The 15,032-nt window shown below is 43.2% G+C and overlaps 1 protein-coding gene across 16 annotated transcripts in view; it reads right to left on the reverse strand.

Annotated features, from left to right (window-relative positions):
- The window catches only part of GNG12 (G protein subunit gamma 12), a 75,373-nt gene that overhangs the window by 38,417 nt on the left and 21,924 nt on the right, over positions 1-15,032 (reverse strand). The window lies entirely within an intron of this gene.

The raw sequence follows: 15,032 nt of genomic DNA on the forward strand, positions 1-15,032 counted from the left end.
ATCCTACACTTTCTTCCCTCATCTTTAAACAAACAGAAGCAACAGCACTACTTTACATAGTCCTCATTAAACTAAGTAAAGTAAACTTCCAATAATCCAGCACCTTTAGGACCCAGGGGGTGCCAGATTATCAAATATGCCGGACTATCAGAAGGGGGGGCTAAGAGGTGTATGAGGTGGGGTGGCGGGGCCGGGAGGAGGGCGGCGCTGCGGGACCAATCCAGCAGCACCCCAGCTGCTCTGTCCCAGGTGTCCCCAAGTCAGCCGCTGCTGAAACTGACCAGCGGCTGACTTCAGGAAGCCCGGGGCAGAGCAGCTCCAATTGTCTGGCTGCCTGGAGCACTTCCGGGTTCCAGGTGGTGCCGGACTATCAGGAGTGCCGGACCACAGGATGCCGGACAACTGGAGTTTTACTGCAGATCTTTTTCTGCAGATTTGTTTAACCAAATATAGCTAGATATGTGATTGTAAAGATGGGCTGGTTGCTTACAAAAATTCCTAATTTTAAGAAACATTTTACAAACAACCAGACTATCCAATAATCTTTTCCTTTAGAGTTGAAGGGAATCTAAGCTACACAAATGGTCACAAAAATCCTAAATAAATGGCATACATTCTTGGAGTTGTATTCTACATTAGAATATGGTGATGAATTATTTGCAATTGTATGTACATGTTGAACAAAATGCTTAAGAATTTATTTATTTGTGCTCAAGGTTTAAGAAAAGGATTTTCAAACAGGCTATTAAGCAAATGATTCTTTAAAAGGCTCCTGAAAGACTTAGAGAGAGGTCACCCATCCAATTACCAGTAAATATGCAGTCATACACTCCCATCAGTAGTTAAGGCATTATAATACAAAGACAAAAACATCAGAAGATTCCAAGTCTTCCTAGTAATTTTCTCAGTATGTTACCCATAGATCTATCATTTCTCCTTTAGCAGATAGCAGTTATTTTCTGCTATTCTTAGATTTACCTTACACTTCTCAGAGGAAGTAGATCCTTATTTTAAACATTTCAACCCAAACGACTACCTAATGCATGTGCTGTAACTGGAAACAAAGGGTGTGTAAAAAATATATTAAAAAATTTGCTTGAACACTAGCATTGTTGAAATGGACATATTGTTTTCAACTCAGCAAAACAACGTTACCATCATTATTATATATACAGACAGTCCCCGGGTTACGTACAAGATAGGGACTGTAGGTTTGTTCTTAAGTTGAATCTGTATGTAAGTTGGAACTGGCATCCAGATTCAGCCGCTGCTGAAACTGATCAGTTTCAACAGCGGCTGAATCTGGACGCCAGTTCTGACTTAAGAACCCCAGGCATCCCCAAGTCAGCTGCTGCTGAAACTGATCAGCGGCTGATTCCAGGAAGCCCGGGGCAGAGGCTTCCTGTAGTCAGCCACTGGTCAGTTTCAGCAGCGGCTGACTTGGGGACGCCTGGGGCAGAGCAGCTGGGGTGCTGCTGGGTTGGTGCAGTAGCACCGCCGCTGGACCAACCCAGCAGCACCCAAGCTGCTCTGCCCCAGGCATCCTGATTCAGCCGCTGCTGAAACTGACCAGCAGTGGCTGAATCAGGATGCCTGGGGCAGAGCAGCTGGGGTGCTGCCGGGTTGGTCCCGTAGTGCCGCTCTGGGAGCGGCAGCGTCCCAGCTGCTGTACCACAGGCGTCCAGAGCAAAGCCGCGGAGCACGGGAGCAGCGGGACAGCCCAGACGCGTGTGGGCTGTCCTGCTGCCCTCAGGCTCCGCGGCTTTGCTCTGCTCTGCTCCCCGTCCCCCTGGTCTGCACACCAGGGGGACGGGGAGCAAAGCGGCGGAACACGCGGGCAGCGGACAGCCCAGACGCGTGTGGGCTGTCCGCTGCCCGCGTGCTCCGCGGCTTTGCTCCCCCTTCTCCTGGTCTGCAGACCAGGGGGACGGGGAGCAAAGCAGAGCAAAGCCACGGAGCACGTGGGCAGCGGACAGCCAGACGCGTGTGGGCTGTCCGCTGCCCGCGTGTTCCGACGCTTTGCTCCCCCTCCCCCTGGTCTGTAGACCAGGGGGAGGGGGAGCAAAGCAGAGTAAAGCCACGGAGCACGCGGGCAGCGGACAGCCCACACGCGTCTGGGCTGTCCGCTGCCCACATGTTCCGCCGCTTTGCTTCCTCTCCCTGGTCTGCTGGAGACCAGGGAGAGGGCCCCGTTCGTAACTGCGGATCCGACGTAAGTCAGATCCGCGTAACTCAGGGACTGCCTGTATCCACATGCAATAATAAAATTAGTGAGAACTTTACAGAACAGAAGTAGGACTCATTTCCTGCCCCAAAGACCTCACAGTACGTGATCTACATAAGATAAAGTTTTTATTTAACATAAAATTGTGTAAACACCTACATGTCAGCCATATTAAGCCTCATTGTAAACATAGCAAATGACGGGCCCTGACATGTAAGATCAGCTCTCTACATACAGCATTGCAGCAGCACAGCAAGTTTTAGTCAGACGTAGTAACTCAAGTCACCACCATAGGTTAAGGACAACAACTGCAGAGAGGAAGAGAGGAAGAGAGCCTGGTATTCTCCTGAAGAAGTGGAATGTAAAGAGGAATCTGAGGGAGAGGGAAGATTCTTGGTAGCAGGGATCAAAGAGAAAAGGCACAAAGCTGGAATAAGGACACAGAGGGAGGAGAAGGGAGAGCCTTGAGAAGAGTTCAGTGAGTGAGATGAGGATAAAAGGAATAGAGAGCAGAGATGTAAGATTACATAGTGAGTTGCTGGTGAAAAAGAGGTGTTTAAATACATGTGATTACAGATAGGAAGCATAAAAAGGAGTCAAGGAGCAGGCGAAGTGTAGTGGAAGCATCCCTGACCTTCCTGCTCCCACCACAAAAACCTGTCTCAATACTACCATGACACTCAACTGTCTTAGGATTTGTCTGCACCACTGTAGCTTAACTATATTGTTCAGGTGTGTGGATTTTTCACACCGCTGAAAAATGTATCTGGATCAACCTAACTTTTCAGTGTAGACCTGCCCTTACTTAAAAGCTACAAATAGGAATAAACAAAACAGATTTATCTGTACCCTTTTCTGTCAGATGTGTCAAAGACAGAGGAAATTTCAGATGTCTGAAAAGGCTGCGGGGACAATTCATCTTGCAATTTGACAATGATTATTTCTTTTTTGGGACCAATCTATGTCAAACCAATCAGCAATGAAATCATTCAACTTGGCTTGTTTAAACTATGACTACCCTATACCCACAACCCGAACCCTCAAGTCACTCTGTTGAATCACACTACTTCTGAGCCATGGATCCTGAACAATCTTACTCCTCCAGCTACTCCCCCAGAGTAGTGTCTTCTATTTTGTTGTGCGCTCTCTATCTGGAGAAGGTCCAGAGAACAGCAACAAAAATGATTAAAGGTCTAAAAAACATAACCTATGAGGGAGGACAGAAAGAATAGGGCTTGTTTAGTTTAGAAAAGAGAAGACTGAGAGGAGACATGATAGCGGTTTTCACGTATCTAAAAGAGTGTCACGGGGGGGAAGGGGGAGGTGTAGAATTGTTCACCTTGGACTCTGATGATAGGACAAGAAGCAATGGACTTAAACTGCAGCAAGGGAGGTTTTGGTTGGACATTAGGAAAAGCTTCCTGTCAGGATGGTTAAACACTGGAATAAATTGCCTAGGGAGGTTGTGGAATCTCATGACTGGAGATATTTAAGAGCAGGTTAGATAGATATCTATCAGGGATGATCTAGACAATGCTTGATCCCGCTGTCAGGGCGGGGGACTGGACTTGATGATCTCTCGAGATCCCTTCCAGTTCTAGTATTCTATGATCTTTTGTCTTTTTTCACCTTTCTGCAGTATCATAACAGCAATGTATTTGCACTACAGCAGTTATCTGCATCAATCCATCATAAACCTCTTCTCTTAAAAAGACACTCTTCCCATAAAAAAATAAGAATGTTAATAAAATAAATTATCTAAATCACAAATGAAAAAAAAGTTTGAGGGAAAATTAATCGGTACTGGAAAACTAGCAAAATCACCTGCCCTCTTCTATGTATTTCAAAGCTGTATAAGTATCCATTGTACTAACATTCTTTATTTTTAACAACAGAATAAACACCCAGAGGACACCAGATCTATCAATGAGCAAGCTTAACTCGACTTTTGAGGAAAATGCCTGATTTTTTTCATAGAAAAATGAAGAGGTTTTAGTTTTGTTTCTACGAGAACCTCTACCAGGAAAGAAATAGTCAGCTATGTACTGGTAATAAAAGGTTTATAAAACGAGGGAAATGTGTCTTTTAACATGTATTTGGTGTGTTATGCACAATTCCCCTTTTAGAAATGTTAACAGAAAAATGCATACACATAGTTAAAACTATTTTCCAACAAGAACGTATACACTATTTTCAATACACCATCCTGCTTCTTTTTGCAGACTTTATTAAATGCCAAAGATATAGTGCTATTAGCATTTAAAACAACAGCCTCAGCAGGTATATGTCTCATTCTTAAAGCCGAGATCCAGCTGGGATAATTAAAGGCCAATCTATCTCTCTTTCTTTTTTAACTGACTCTCTTAGATCTAGGACTTATGAACAACCTGCTGAGTGAAGTGTAATTAACTCACTCCTGTAAAACTACACAAGGGAATTCCATCTCAGCATTCCTTTGTAAATAATTTGCTAGTCACTACAATTGCATAAATTCAGCTGATGCTCTAGTTTTAAAAGAATAAATCAAAAACACCATCTAAAAAACACTCAAATAAAGATTAAGAATAAAATATTGATTATTTTGCCACTATTTCTTTTGACAGAGATCTGAATAAATTGAACAACTTAACAATGTGGATCCAGCAACATACCAGACCGAACATAGTGAACGCTATAGTACTTAACAACATGTGTAATCTTAATACACTAATAAATGGTGATTTTATCACCATGCACTGTGTCAATCCACAATATGAGAACAATGTTAACAGGGATCCAAAGTCACAATCTACATGCAGTCACAGGTTTCTAAGTAACGTTTTTATACCAAAAGTAATTCCAGACCAAAGTAAAACTAACGGCCATACCTGACACTCCTACAGAAAGACCACATAAGCAGGGATGGCAAAATGGCCAGGAAGTTCTGCTATGAAAAGGAGTCCTTTCAATACCTCGCTGAATACACTGAAATTTGGGGGGTAGCATGGTGGAGGAAACACTGCCTTCAAATTGTACAGATCTCAGGGAACTGTGGGCAAAAGTAGATGTATCCACATGCTATACTGAATCTTCTATTGTACTTCAGGCTCACTATGACAGTGCACAACCGTGGCCATGCTACTATTGGCTCTTTTGCCCGCCTCTCTAAGAAAGAGGTAAGCATAAAGCAGGTGTTAGTGACATTGGCTACATTAACTTTTGCTCAGAGATCCATGCACTTCTATAGGGAGCATGCTCCAAAGAGTGGCAGCTCCTCCAGTTCACTACCTTCTGAACAACTGGCAGCTCCCCCGGTTGATACCTACTGAACAACTGAGCCTCAGTCTTGTGGAATCAGGACAATGCAGCTTTTATGGATCATTGGGAACAAATGATGGAACTACTACCCCAACTTCTGCTGCAAAAATGCATCATCTGTTCATGTTAATGGAGGGGAGCATATTCAATGAATGCTACATTGCATTTATAAATATATACCTATTCAGTGGTAGCTGCAATAATCATAAATACTACACAATACACTTAAGAGTCATTTAAGTACTTTTTTTCTTTATCATAATACAGGTTGAACCTCTCTAGTCAGGCACCCTTGGGACTTGACAGGTGCTGAACCAGAGAATTTGCCAGACCACAGGAGGTCAATATTGTCTAACAGAATTACCAACACTTCCATTGCTTACTGGGCTCTTAGGACCTTTAGGGGTAAATTAGATAAATAACAGCACAGAACACTGAGCATCAAGACGGGTGGCTGTAAGAAAACTTTATGGGACCACAGGAAACTTGGTCATACCCATGGTAGTTGGACATGCAGCTAACTAAAATCATGCCAGACTACAGAGTGCTGGACTAGAGAGGTTCAAACTGTAATGAAACCCAATGGAAAAAACACCAAACTCTGGAATCTCAAAATAAAAAGTCAGAACTGACAGCTATGAGATTTGGAAGTCTGGGGTATTAGGCCTAGAATGGTGAAGGCTTTTTCCCCTATCAGCTTGAAATGGGGTCACCTCAGGTTAATTAGAAACACCTGTAAAAAGCTCTGTTCTGGTGAGAGAGGAGAAGCAGCTATGAGAAAACAAGAAACAGCAGGGAGAAAAGGCTGCTCCCAGGTGGAAGGATGTTATTCTGCCTATAACGGAAATAGCCAAGTTAACTTCTGGTGGGGGAAAGTATTGGTTACCAGCAAAATAAGGAAAGTGGTGGATATTAGCAGCAGAGATTAGGGATGCTAGAGATCAGGTAATAGAATAGTTGCATAACTACATGAAATGTTAGTGGTTACATGACTATTCGATAGTTCCCAGGGACAGGACAGCAGCCAGTGCACTCCTGGCCCCACTCCTGGGGAGCCCTGTAATCCCACACTGCTGCCTCAGTAGCAGCACAAGGTGGCAGGGGGAGCTGGTCCATGAAGGGACCTAGTTTAAAAAGCAACTTCCTGTGTAGACCAGCTGTCTGCCTGCTATAGAGACAGCAGCCCCGGTCCATTGGGAGTCTGAGCTCCCCACAGACAGAGGCTGCTCCTCGGGATTCAGTGGATTCCAGTGGAAAAAACACCAAACTTAGGCATGGCGGGCCAAGGCTCGCTACAGACTGAAGTTGCTCCATGGGATGCGGAACAGCCTCTGTCCAGCCTCTGCCCTTAGTGGGCCCAGACTTGCCACAAACAGAGGCTACTTCGTGGCAGCCTCCCCTCCCACCCATGCTGCTGTCTCTTTTAAGCCAGCTCCCTTAGCACTGACTCCTGTTTCCCCACCTCCTTGCTGCCTCTGATACAGAGGTAGCAAGGGGGGGAATGCATGTAGTCGACAAGATTAACTGATAAAGCTTAGGCTTATTGGTTAATTGTATAGTCGAGTACACATTGACATCCCTAGCAGAGATATGTATTTCTTTGGTACTGTTGTTTTTTTGTGAGCTTGTTTTGTTTTTTTAAGAAAAAAAAAATTCAGGCCTACCCTGGGCCCCCCTTGTAAATACTGAAAAATAAACCAAAATGAAGAAATAAGCCTCCAGTGTAGGACTGATATACTCTAGGCCCCACCAACAGAGGGAGAAATGTTGAAGCAGATGAGGCAAATGAGATCCCTTGCCAAGTTTCTGTAATGAAGAAAACAATTCTGCTAAATCATTTTTGGTATCAAAGAAACTAAATAGTTGAACTAAAAGCCTTTCAAAAGGAGGTTTACCATAGAAATATAGATTTAAGATCTCTTAACTTCAGTTCTGAAGTATTATGTACTATATTTTTCATTCTTTCTCAAAATACATATTTCTATTACTTCTTCATTTTATAAAATGTGTACAATACATTCCCCCCCTGCTATTGAGAAGATGTTAACCTTTAGTATAACTCAAACAGGATGAATTTACTAATGGATCTTTAATGTATCTTATTGAACTTTCCAGACAGAAACTACAACCTAGACAATCACCTTTAACTTAAACTAAAAACCTACCCTAAAACCATACTCTGAGCCTTGCCATATAAGGTAATCCATATGCCATTTTAGGTCTTAAATTACTCAGCATGATGTGATCATCTGGCATTTGCTCACTGCTGCAGTCATTCTGAGCTAATGAAAGCATAAACAGAAATGCTTCTTTACAGTTCCATAGAAAAATATTAAGCCTGAATATGGCTACATGCTTTGCAGTATGTTGACATTTTCACATTATCAACAAATACTAATCATACCATCAAGGCAGCTAAATGTAAATATCATTTTTCACAATATTTTCCCCACACTCAAATAGGATTTTCCACAAGTGATTTGCTTGCATCATGGTGATTCACCTGAAAAAAGTCAACACGCAGGTAATGTTTGCCACAGTTCTTTAATGAATTTGGTGACCCTTTACTGCACATTTTCAACATCCACACAACTGAGATTAAAACAAATAAAAGCAAACCTTTGTTAGAATTTAAGAATCCAATCTTTAAATGGGCCTCAACATGGACTCTAATATTTAGTGCTTCCAACAACTATTTAGAATTGGAATTTATTATACTACTACTAATTTATATAATCGTTGCATTTAACTAATATGTTCCAAGAATTTCAGAGTGCTTTGCAAACATGATTAAATTAACTCTCGCAACGCCCATCTGAAGTTGCCTGACATTATGCTCAAACCTGACGGCATTTCTCTGTTTGTCTGTAACATGACTACTTTAGAACTCCATATCCAATCAGATACCTTTTCTATTGAATGTGGATTTCATTGCCACCTGCTGTGCTTTTGTCACCTTAGGATCAGACTACAGTTATGCTTTATAGTGCTGTATCTTACAACTATTCAGAAACCATAGTCAGATCAGAACACAGCAGACTGCCTCCTAGGGTATTATCAGCAGCATATTATACCAGTACTCTGCTGCATCAGTTCTTTATTATTTTTTAGACAGCAAGTACATTCTATTTCTGATCTGAAAACTGACGATAAAAATGGCACTGTAGAACTCCATGCTTATGGTCTCTGATTTCATATTAAATGTGCTCACTTTACAAGTGAACATTTTTTTTCAAACTGCCAGCTCCGCAGGATCCCCAGTCTGGGCTCAGGTGGTTATCACCATCAGCAACAAAGGTTCTGCATGGCAAATTATATATGCACTACCCCAATTATTTTTAAGTTAAGCCCTCAGGGATACCTGTGCGTGACCTTATATTCTAATTACACTCTGAGTTTGGACCCACTGCCCTTAAATGGAAATCTATAGACAAATTGGTAGATGATACAAAAGGAAGAATAGAATCCAGCTCAGTCTCTCGTTAGCTGCTTTGACTCTTCAGAGCTAATAGGACTAAAAAGCAATGAGCTTGTGACTTAAATCATCAGTTTTTCTTCTGAATACACAGAGAAGGCAGATCTGTTGAATAAGGAGGTGTCACTTTTTTAAACTATATTTCACAATACATCTGCTCCTTTCAGATGTTGGTTTTGAGTTATAAAGCCACCTACTTCTCCTGAGATCCTGCCAATTACAATTGCTGGAGACACCCTGAACTGAGACCTTGGTTTAAATAGGAAGGGCTTTTGACAGTATTTTTTTTTTTTTGTTAAAGGACCTGGACTTTGGATTTCACCTGAACCTCAGGGGGCTGAACCAGCTCAAGTTTAAGATTTGATTATTTTCGTAGGCATTTGAGGGCTTACAACATATGTGGTTTGTTGGGGAGGGAGAAAAGATACTAGTTAGGATACTACACCAGGTTTTCAGTTTTAAAATGAGTTGTGTAATTTAAAAAATTGGTCTCAGTCAAAATTTTCAAACTAGAGTAGTGTTTCTTAAACTGTTTAAGAACAAGAAACACCAAACAATATTTTTTTATGAGAAATACCAAGGATTTTTTGTTGAGAAAAAAAAAAGTCAGGGGGAAAGGCTCAGGGGGGAGTTATTGAGGTAAAAAAAGAGTCGGGGGAAAGGTTTTTTTTGTTCAATAAAAGTCACCTGCCCCTTTAACGGATGGCCATTTTAAATTCTGTTGTTCTCTGTGGCACACCTCCGACTGCCTTGTGGCACAGTGGTGTGCCACAGAACGCAGTTTAAGAAACAGTGAACTAGAGAGTTTAATGTTAGGCATCAAAGTCCATAGTTAGGCACCTAAAATAAATGGCCTGAATTTCAAAGTGATTGAGCACCCAATGAGGGTTACCAGATGGTTTTAGCCAAAAATACCAAACACCCTCCCCCCCCCAAAAAAAATGGGAAAAAAATTCTGTTGAGGAAAAAAGGAGGAGACCAAAGTAGTTGTTGAGCACAAAAATAGGTGTGTCCGGGGGGCCTGGTATGGGGGGGGGGGGGGCAGGCGCTGGGCCTAGTTGCCGAGTGTGTCGTAGGGTTGCCAAGTGTCTGGTATTTTCACCTCCTGGCAGGGAAAAAACATCAGAAAATACCAGACATTTTAGGTGTCCAGTATTTTCTGATTTTTTTTTACCAGACAGGAGGCAAAAATAACGGACTGTCCGGGTCAATACCAGACACCTGGCAACCCTGCACCCAACAAAACAGATTAGCCTATAAACCTATGCCGTTTACAAGTATTTAAATGTTTCTATAACTATGAAATTTCACAATCCTGTTTGATTACTTTCAGGTACCTGAGACTGAAGGACCTTGTAAGAATTCCTGATATTGCCACATACTGAATTGCCTGGTTCCTGCACTGGAATTTAACTAGAAGACTATGTTTAAATTCCTTGAATTTTCAAAGCCTAAACACATCTGTATGGATAAGATTCCATTCAGGCAGACTGGTGATCCAGCAAAGCTATTCCTGAAGTGAGTCCTACAGATTCTCCCTTAAAGGTCTCTCTAATGGATAGGGGGAGTGCAGGCCAGCATAGAGATGTTAAATTTAGATTAATTGGCTAATCGAATAGTTGATGCAATTTGCATTGACTACTCGATTAGTTGATAGGGCACCTCTACCTCCCAGGGCTGTTGCTACACTTCAAAGATGAAAGCACTGCGGGGAGCACAGGGCCAGTGAGGGACTCAAGCAGTCCCCTGCCGGCCCCGGGCTGCAGGCAGCATTTCAAAGCAGCCCTGGGCTCCACATGGTGCTGCCACTTTGAAGCCCCCTCTCCTTTTTCTCCCCATCCCTCATTTCTGCCTCTTTCTGATAGACTAATGATTAATCGACTAGTGTGTCGCCTATCCAATAAGCATTTGGATAGTCGACGAGTCATTCACATCCCTAGGCCAGCACCTAGTGACTAACGGGTTAAACTCAGGTACCTAGTGAGTGGTGGTAGCAGAAAGCCAATGGAAAAGACTGTTGAAATTTGAATTGTATGTAGATATCTAGATGCTTCTTCTTTTGTGTGAGTTCTAAGTTAAGGGCTGGAGGGAGCAACATGCAGTCGTCATAATTACCATATCTACAAGGAATTTTGGGCATGGGAGTAAACTGAGCCTTGAAGTACACACCAGCACGGATCGTGAGTAGAAAGAAGAATGTATGTTTAGTTGTGATCATGGTATTTTTCTTTGTTTTGGTTGTTTGGTTCAGCTTCTCTGTGTAAAATCCATGTGCTCTCCTTCTTTCCCCATTCACGATATTAAAGCTGTACCTAGAGATACTATGTTCTCTGTTTTTTAATTGTTTTTGTCAGTTGCTATGTAACACTTAGCAACTAAGTATGCTTTATTAAGGATCTCTTTTTGTTTTGTGTTAATAAAGTAATCTTTTTTACAGAGGTGAATGATTCTTGTGTCCTGGAAGGTAACAGGTCTGTGTCTGTGCCTGCCTAGCCTGAGAGGTCAGCTATCAAAGACACAAGTTGTTTTCTGTGTTTTTCTTTGCTTCTTTTTTCAAGCTCTCTTGTGGTAGAAAAGCATGGAGTATCCCTGGAGAAGGAATTCAAATGTTCCTTCCAGGTTTTTCAGGGTTCTTTTAAATCACTTGATGGTGGCAGCCTATCTTCCAGAGCCAGTGCACCTGTAACTCTGGGGAAGGTTGGCTTTTTTTTTTTTTTTGGTAAGCAGAGCCTATAGAGGCAAGGTATTTAAGGTCTTTTGCAGGCCCTCACCTTCTGCACTCAGAGTGCCAGAGTGGGGACAGCCCTGACAGTCCCAAACACTGAATGGGTCTGTTATTTGTTCAGCACCAACACTGTGCTCAGTGCTATGCAATACATAAAACCAGGGTTAATCCTTGCCAGATGAGGTCATAGGCCCTGAGTTTGCAGGCCCCAAGACTGAAAAAAAAAATGCATGTAGCTAACTTTATGCACAAGTACTCCTAGTGATGGAGCATACAATTCTAAAACGAACTTGACCTACTGTGTATGCCAGCCTTGCCAAGCAGCAAACTGATTTTTGACCACCCAGAAATTGCTGCAACTAGGTCCTGGATCTCACTACAGACATGCAGACAGGATTCCAATGAAAATTCAAAACTGATATCACTTTCATTGTTCTGTCAGAAGCATGTGACACAATCTGGAAGGATGGTCTGCTACTGAAGCTGAACAAAGAGATCCCTTCTGTGCAGATTCACAAACTGCTGCAACACCAAGTTTAGCAGTTGAAGGATGAGCTTATACTTAAAGAGGTCAAACCAGCTAGCCACACACTTTTAATATTGGGCTAGAGCAGTGGTTCTCAAACTTTTTGGGCTCCGGAGCCCTTTACATGCGTAAAAATTTATGCGGAGCCCCAGCGGTCCACTGATTATATGTGTTGTACCCAGGGCTCGACAAATAATGCAATCTACTCACCTGTGGCGAGTAGACTGCAACCCAGAAGAGCTGGGTTTGGGTGATCTGCCCATGTGCAGAACGACCTGTGCATGCGCAGATCGCCGGACAACACGGCTGGCGAGTGGGGCTCGCAGCAGTTCGGCGAGCCCTAGTTGTACCTATCCATGTTTCCAGTTTGTCAACCTCGCGGAGCCCTTGGAGATATCTCGTGGAGCCCTGGGACTCCGCGGAGCACAGTTGAGAAACACTGGGCTAGAGAAAGACTCTGTTCATGCTCCAACACTCTTAAAATGTGTACATGAGTGCTATACTTGAAACAGCAGCTCAGAAATTTGCATATGGTGATGATTTGGCACTCACAACTCAGGCCCATGAGTTAAAGAACATCAAGTGACCTTTACATCTGACCTTAAGATCATAGAGGAGTACTTCCAAAACTGGGAAATGAGATCAAATCCAAGCATCTCAGCAGTCTCTATTTTCCCCCTTGATAATACAATGCAACAAAACACTAAGGCTATGTCTACACTGGCAGCTTTTTGAGCAAGAACATCTTGCACAAGGGTTCTTGTGCAAGGCGTCTTGCGCAAGAAAACGTCCACACTGCCATGTGCGCGATGTGCTTTTGCACAAGAGCTCCCATGGCAGTGTGGACGCTCTCTTGCACAAGAAACCTCTGATGGCCATTTTAGCCAAAGGGCTTTCTTGTGCAAGAAATCCCTGCCGAGCGTCTACACTGCCCTCTTGCGCAAGAGCTCCTACGCAAGAGGGCTTACACCTGATAAAAAAGAGCGTAACTCTTGTGCAAGGAGCCCTCTCTTACCACGCCATACTGTAAATTTCCTTGCCCAAGAGCGGGCAGGCAGTGTGGACGCTCTGCAGATTCTTGCGTAAGAACGGCCGTACTTGTGCAAGAAGCCGCGCGAGTGTAGACATAGCCTAACTGTTGAGTTTTGTGGTAAAACTGTGTTAATACCTCAAACCTACATATCTCAGGAAAATTCCTATTTGCACATTGACCTTTCTTGACTATTTCAAGAAAGTAGCCTCTGGAGTGAAGACTTACATCAACATTATTTAGAAGTTAGCAGGAACAAGCTGGTTTTAGCAGAGTTGCAGAGTACTGTGCACCAATGTAAATAAGAAGCTGCCATTCCCAACTTGTGGATAGGCAGCTGAATCAGACCATGCAAATCAATATGGGATCATTAAAATCAACACCTCTACCGTGGCTTTCTGTATTAGCAAACATTGAACATCCAGCTATCACATAAGATATTGCCACAACATGAGAACTAAAACCCACCAAAGACTATTCAGAACTCCCCATCCAGAAGGTTATGGATGACAAATCTTAAAAGCCCACAAAATAATGAAAATCATAATGGACACCTCATGAAGATCTCATATATCTGGATCTGGCCAGGGACTGGCAAAATGTCTGGACTCATCTAGGGATGTAAAAGTGTAACCGTTTAAATGGTTAACCAATAAGCATCAGCTTATCGGTTCCCATTACAATTACATGCCAGCTCCTTTGGAGCAGGGTTGGCAGATGTCAAAAAAACCCCAAACAAACAAAAAAAATTCTTTAAAAACTGTGTGGTGAGGCTTTTTGGCCCTAACAGGCTGCTGGTGGCCACCTGCCATCTTGCCTCCCTATGCTGGGCCGGACAGCTCCGCAGTAAGCCCTAGGGTTGCCAGGCTGCCTCCATATTGAGCCGGACAGCCTGGGATTTTCGCCTCCTGGCCAGGAAAAAAAAAATCAGAAAGTACCGGACATTTTAGGTGTCCAATATTTTCTGAATTTTTTTTTACGAGACAGGAAGTGAAAATACCAGACTGTCTGGTTCCATACCGGACACCTAGCAACCCCACACTGAACTGCATCTAAACAAGTAATGGAAGATAAGGTTACTTGATACAAAAAGTGAAAAATCCTCTGTGTGTGACTGCAGTAAAAATATCAAACCAAATGCATCATAATACAGTGGTCCAAATACGAATTCAAATATTTGGGGTTTTATATAGGTTCTATATAGGAGCCTATTACTCCCCACGCCCATCCAAATTTTTCACACTTGCTATCTGGTCACTCTATCTTGATCCCACCTGGCACCACCATGGGACCACTCCAGAGATTCATGGATTCAGAGGATTGAGTCAGATCTGGCAACTGAATGATGACTGCAGGATGGCTGACAGACTTGCCATGCCCCTAGGCAAGATGGAGGGGGCGGGATGGCTCGATGCCCAGAAGAGGTGGGGTCTCGGGCACAAGGAGTGGAGATGAGGATAATCTCCCCCAACTTCAGTGCTGCCCAGGGTTCTGATGGCAATTTAAAGGGCCCAGGGCTCCTGCTGCTGCCATAGTAGCAGTGGCCAAGAGCCTTAGGGCCTCAGGACCTTTTAAAAATCGCTGGACCCTAAGGCAGTTACCTCTTATGCCCTCCTTGTTCCAGTTAGCATCACTGGATACCTGGTGTGACACTGTTAACCATAGTTACTGTTACCGGCACAACAGGTCTTACCAGGCTATGCACATTTGATGAGGACAACTCCCCAGCTAACCAACGTCTTGAAACCTCTCAAA

The sequence above is a fragment of the Pelodiscus sinensis genome, chromosome 9, assembly GCF_049634645.1.
Source record: "Pelodiscus sinensis isolate JC-2024 chromosome 9, ASM4963464v1, whole genome shotgun sequence".
NCBI lineage: Eukaryota > Metazoa > Chordata > Testudines > Trionychidae > Pelodiscus > Pelodiscus sinensis.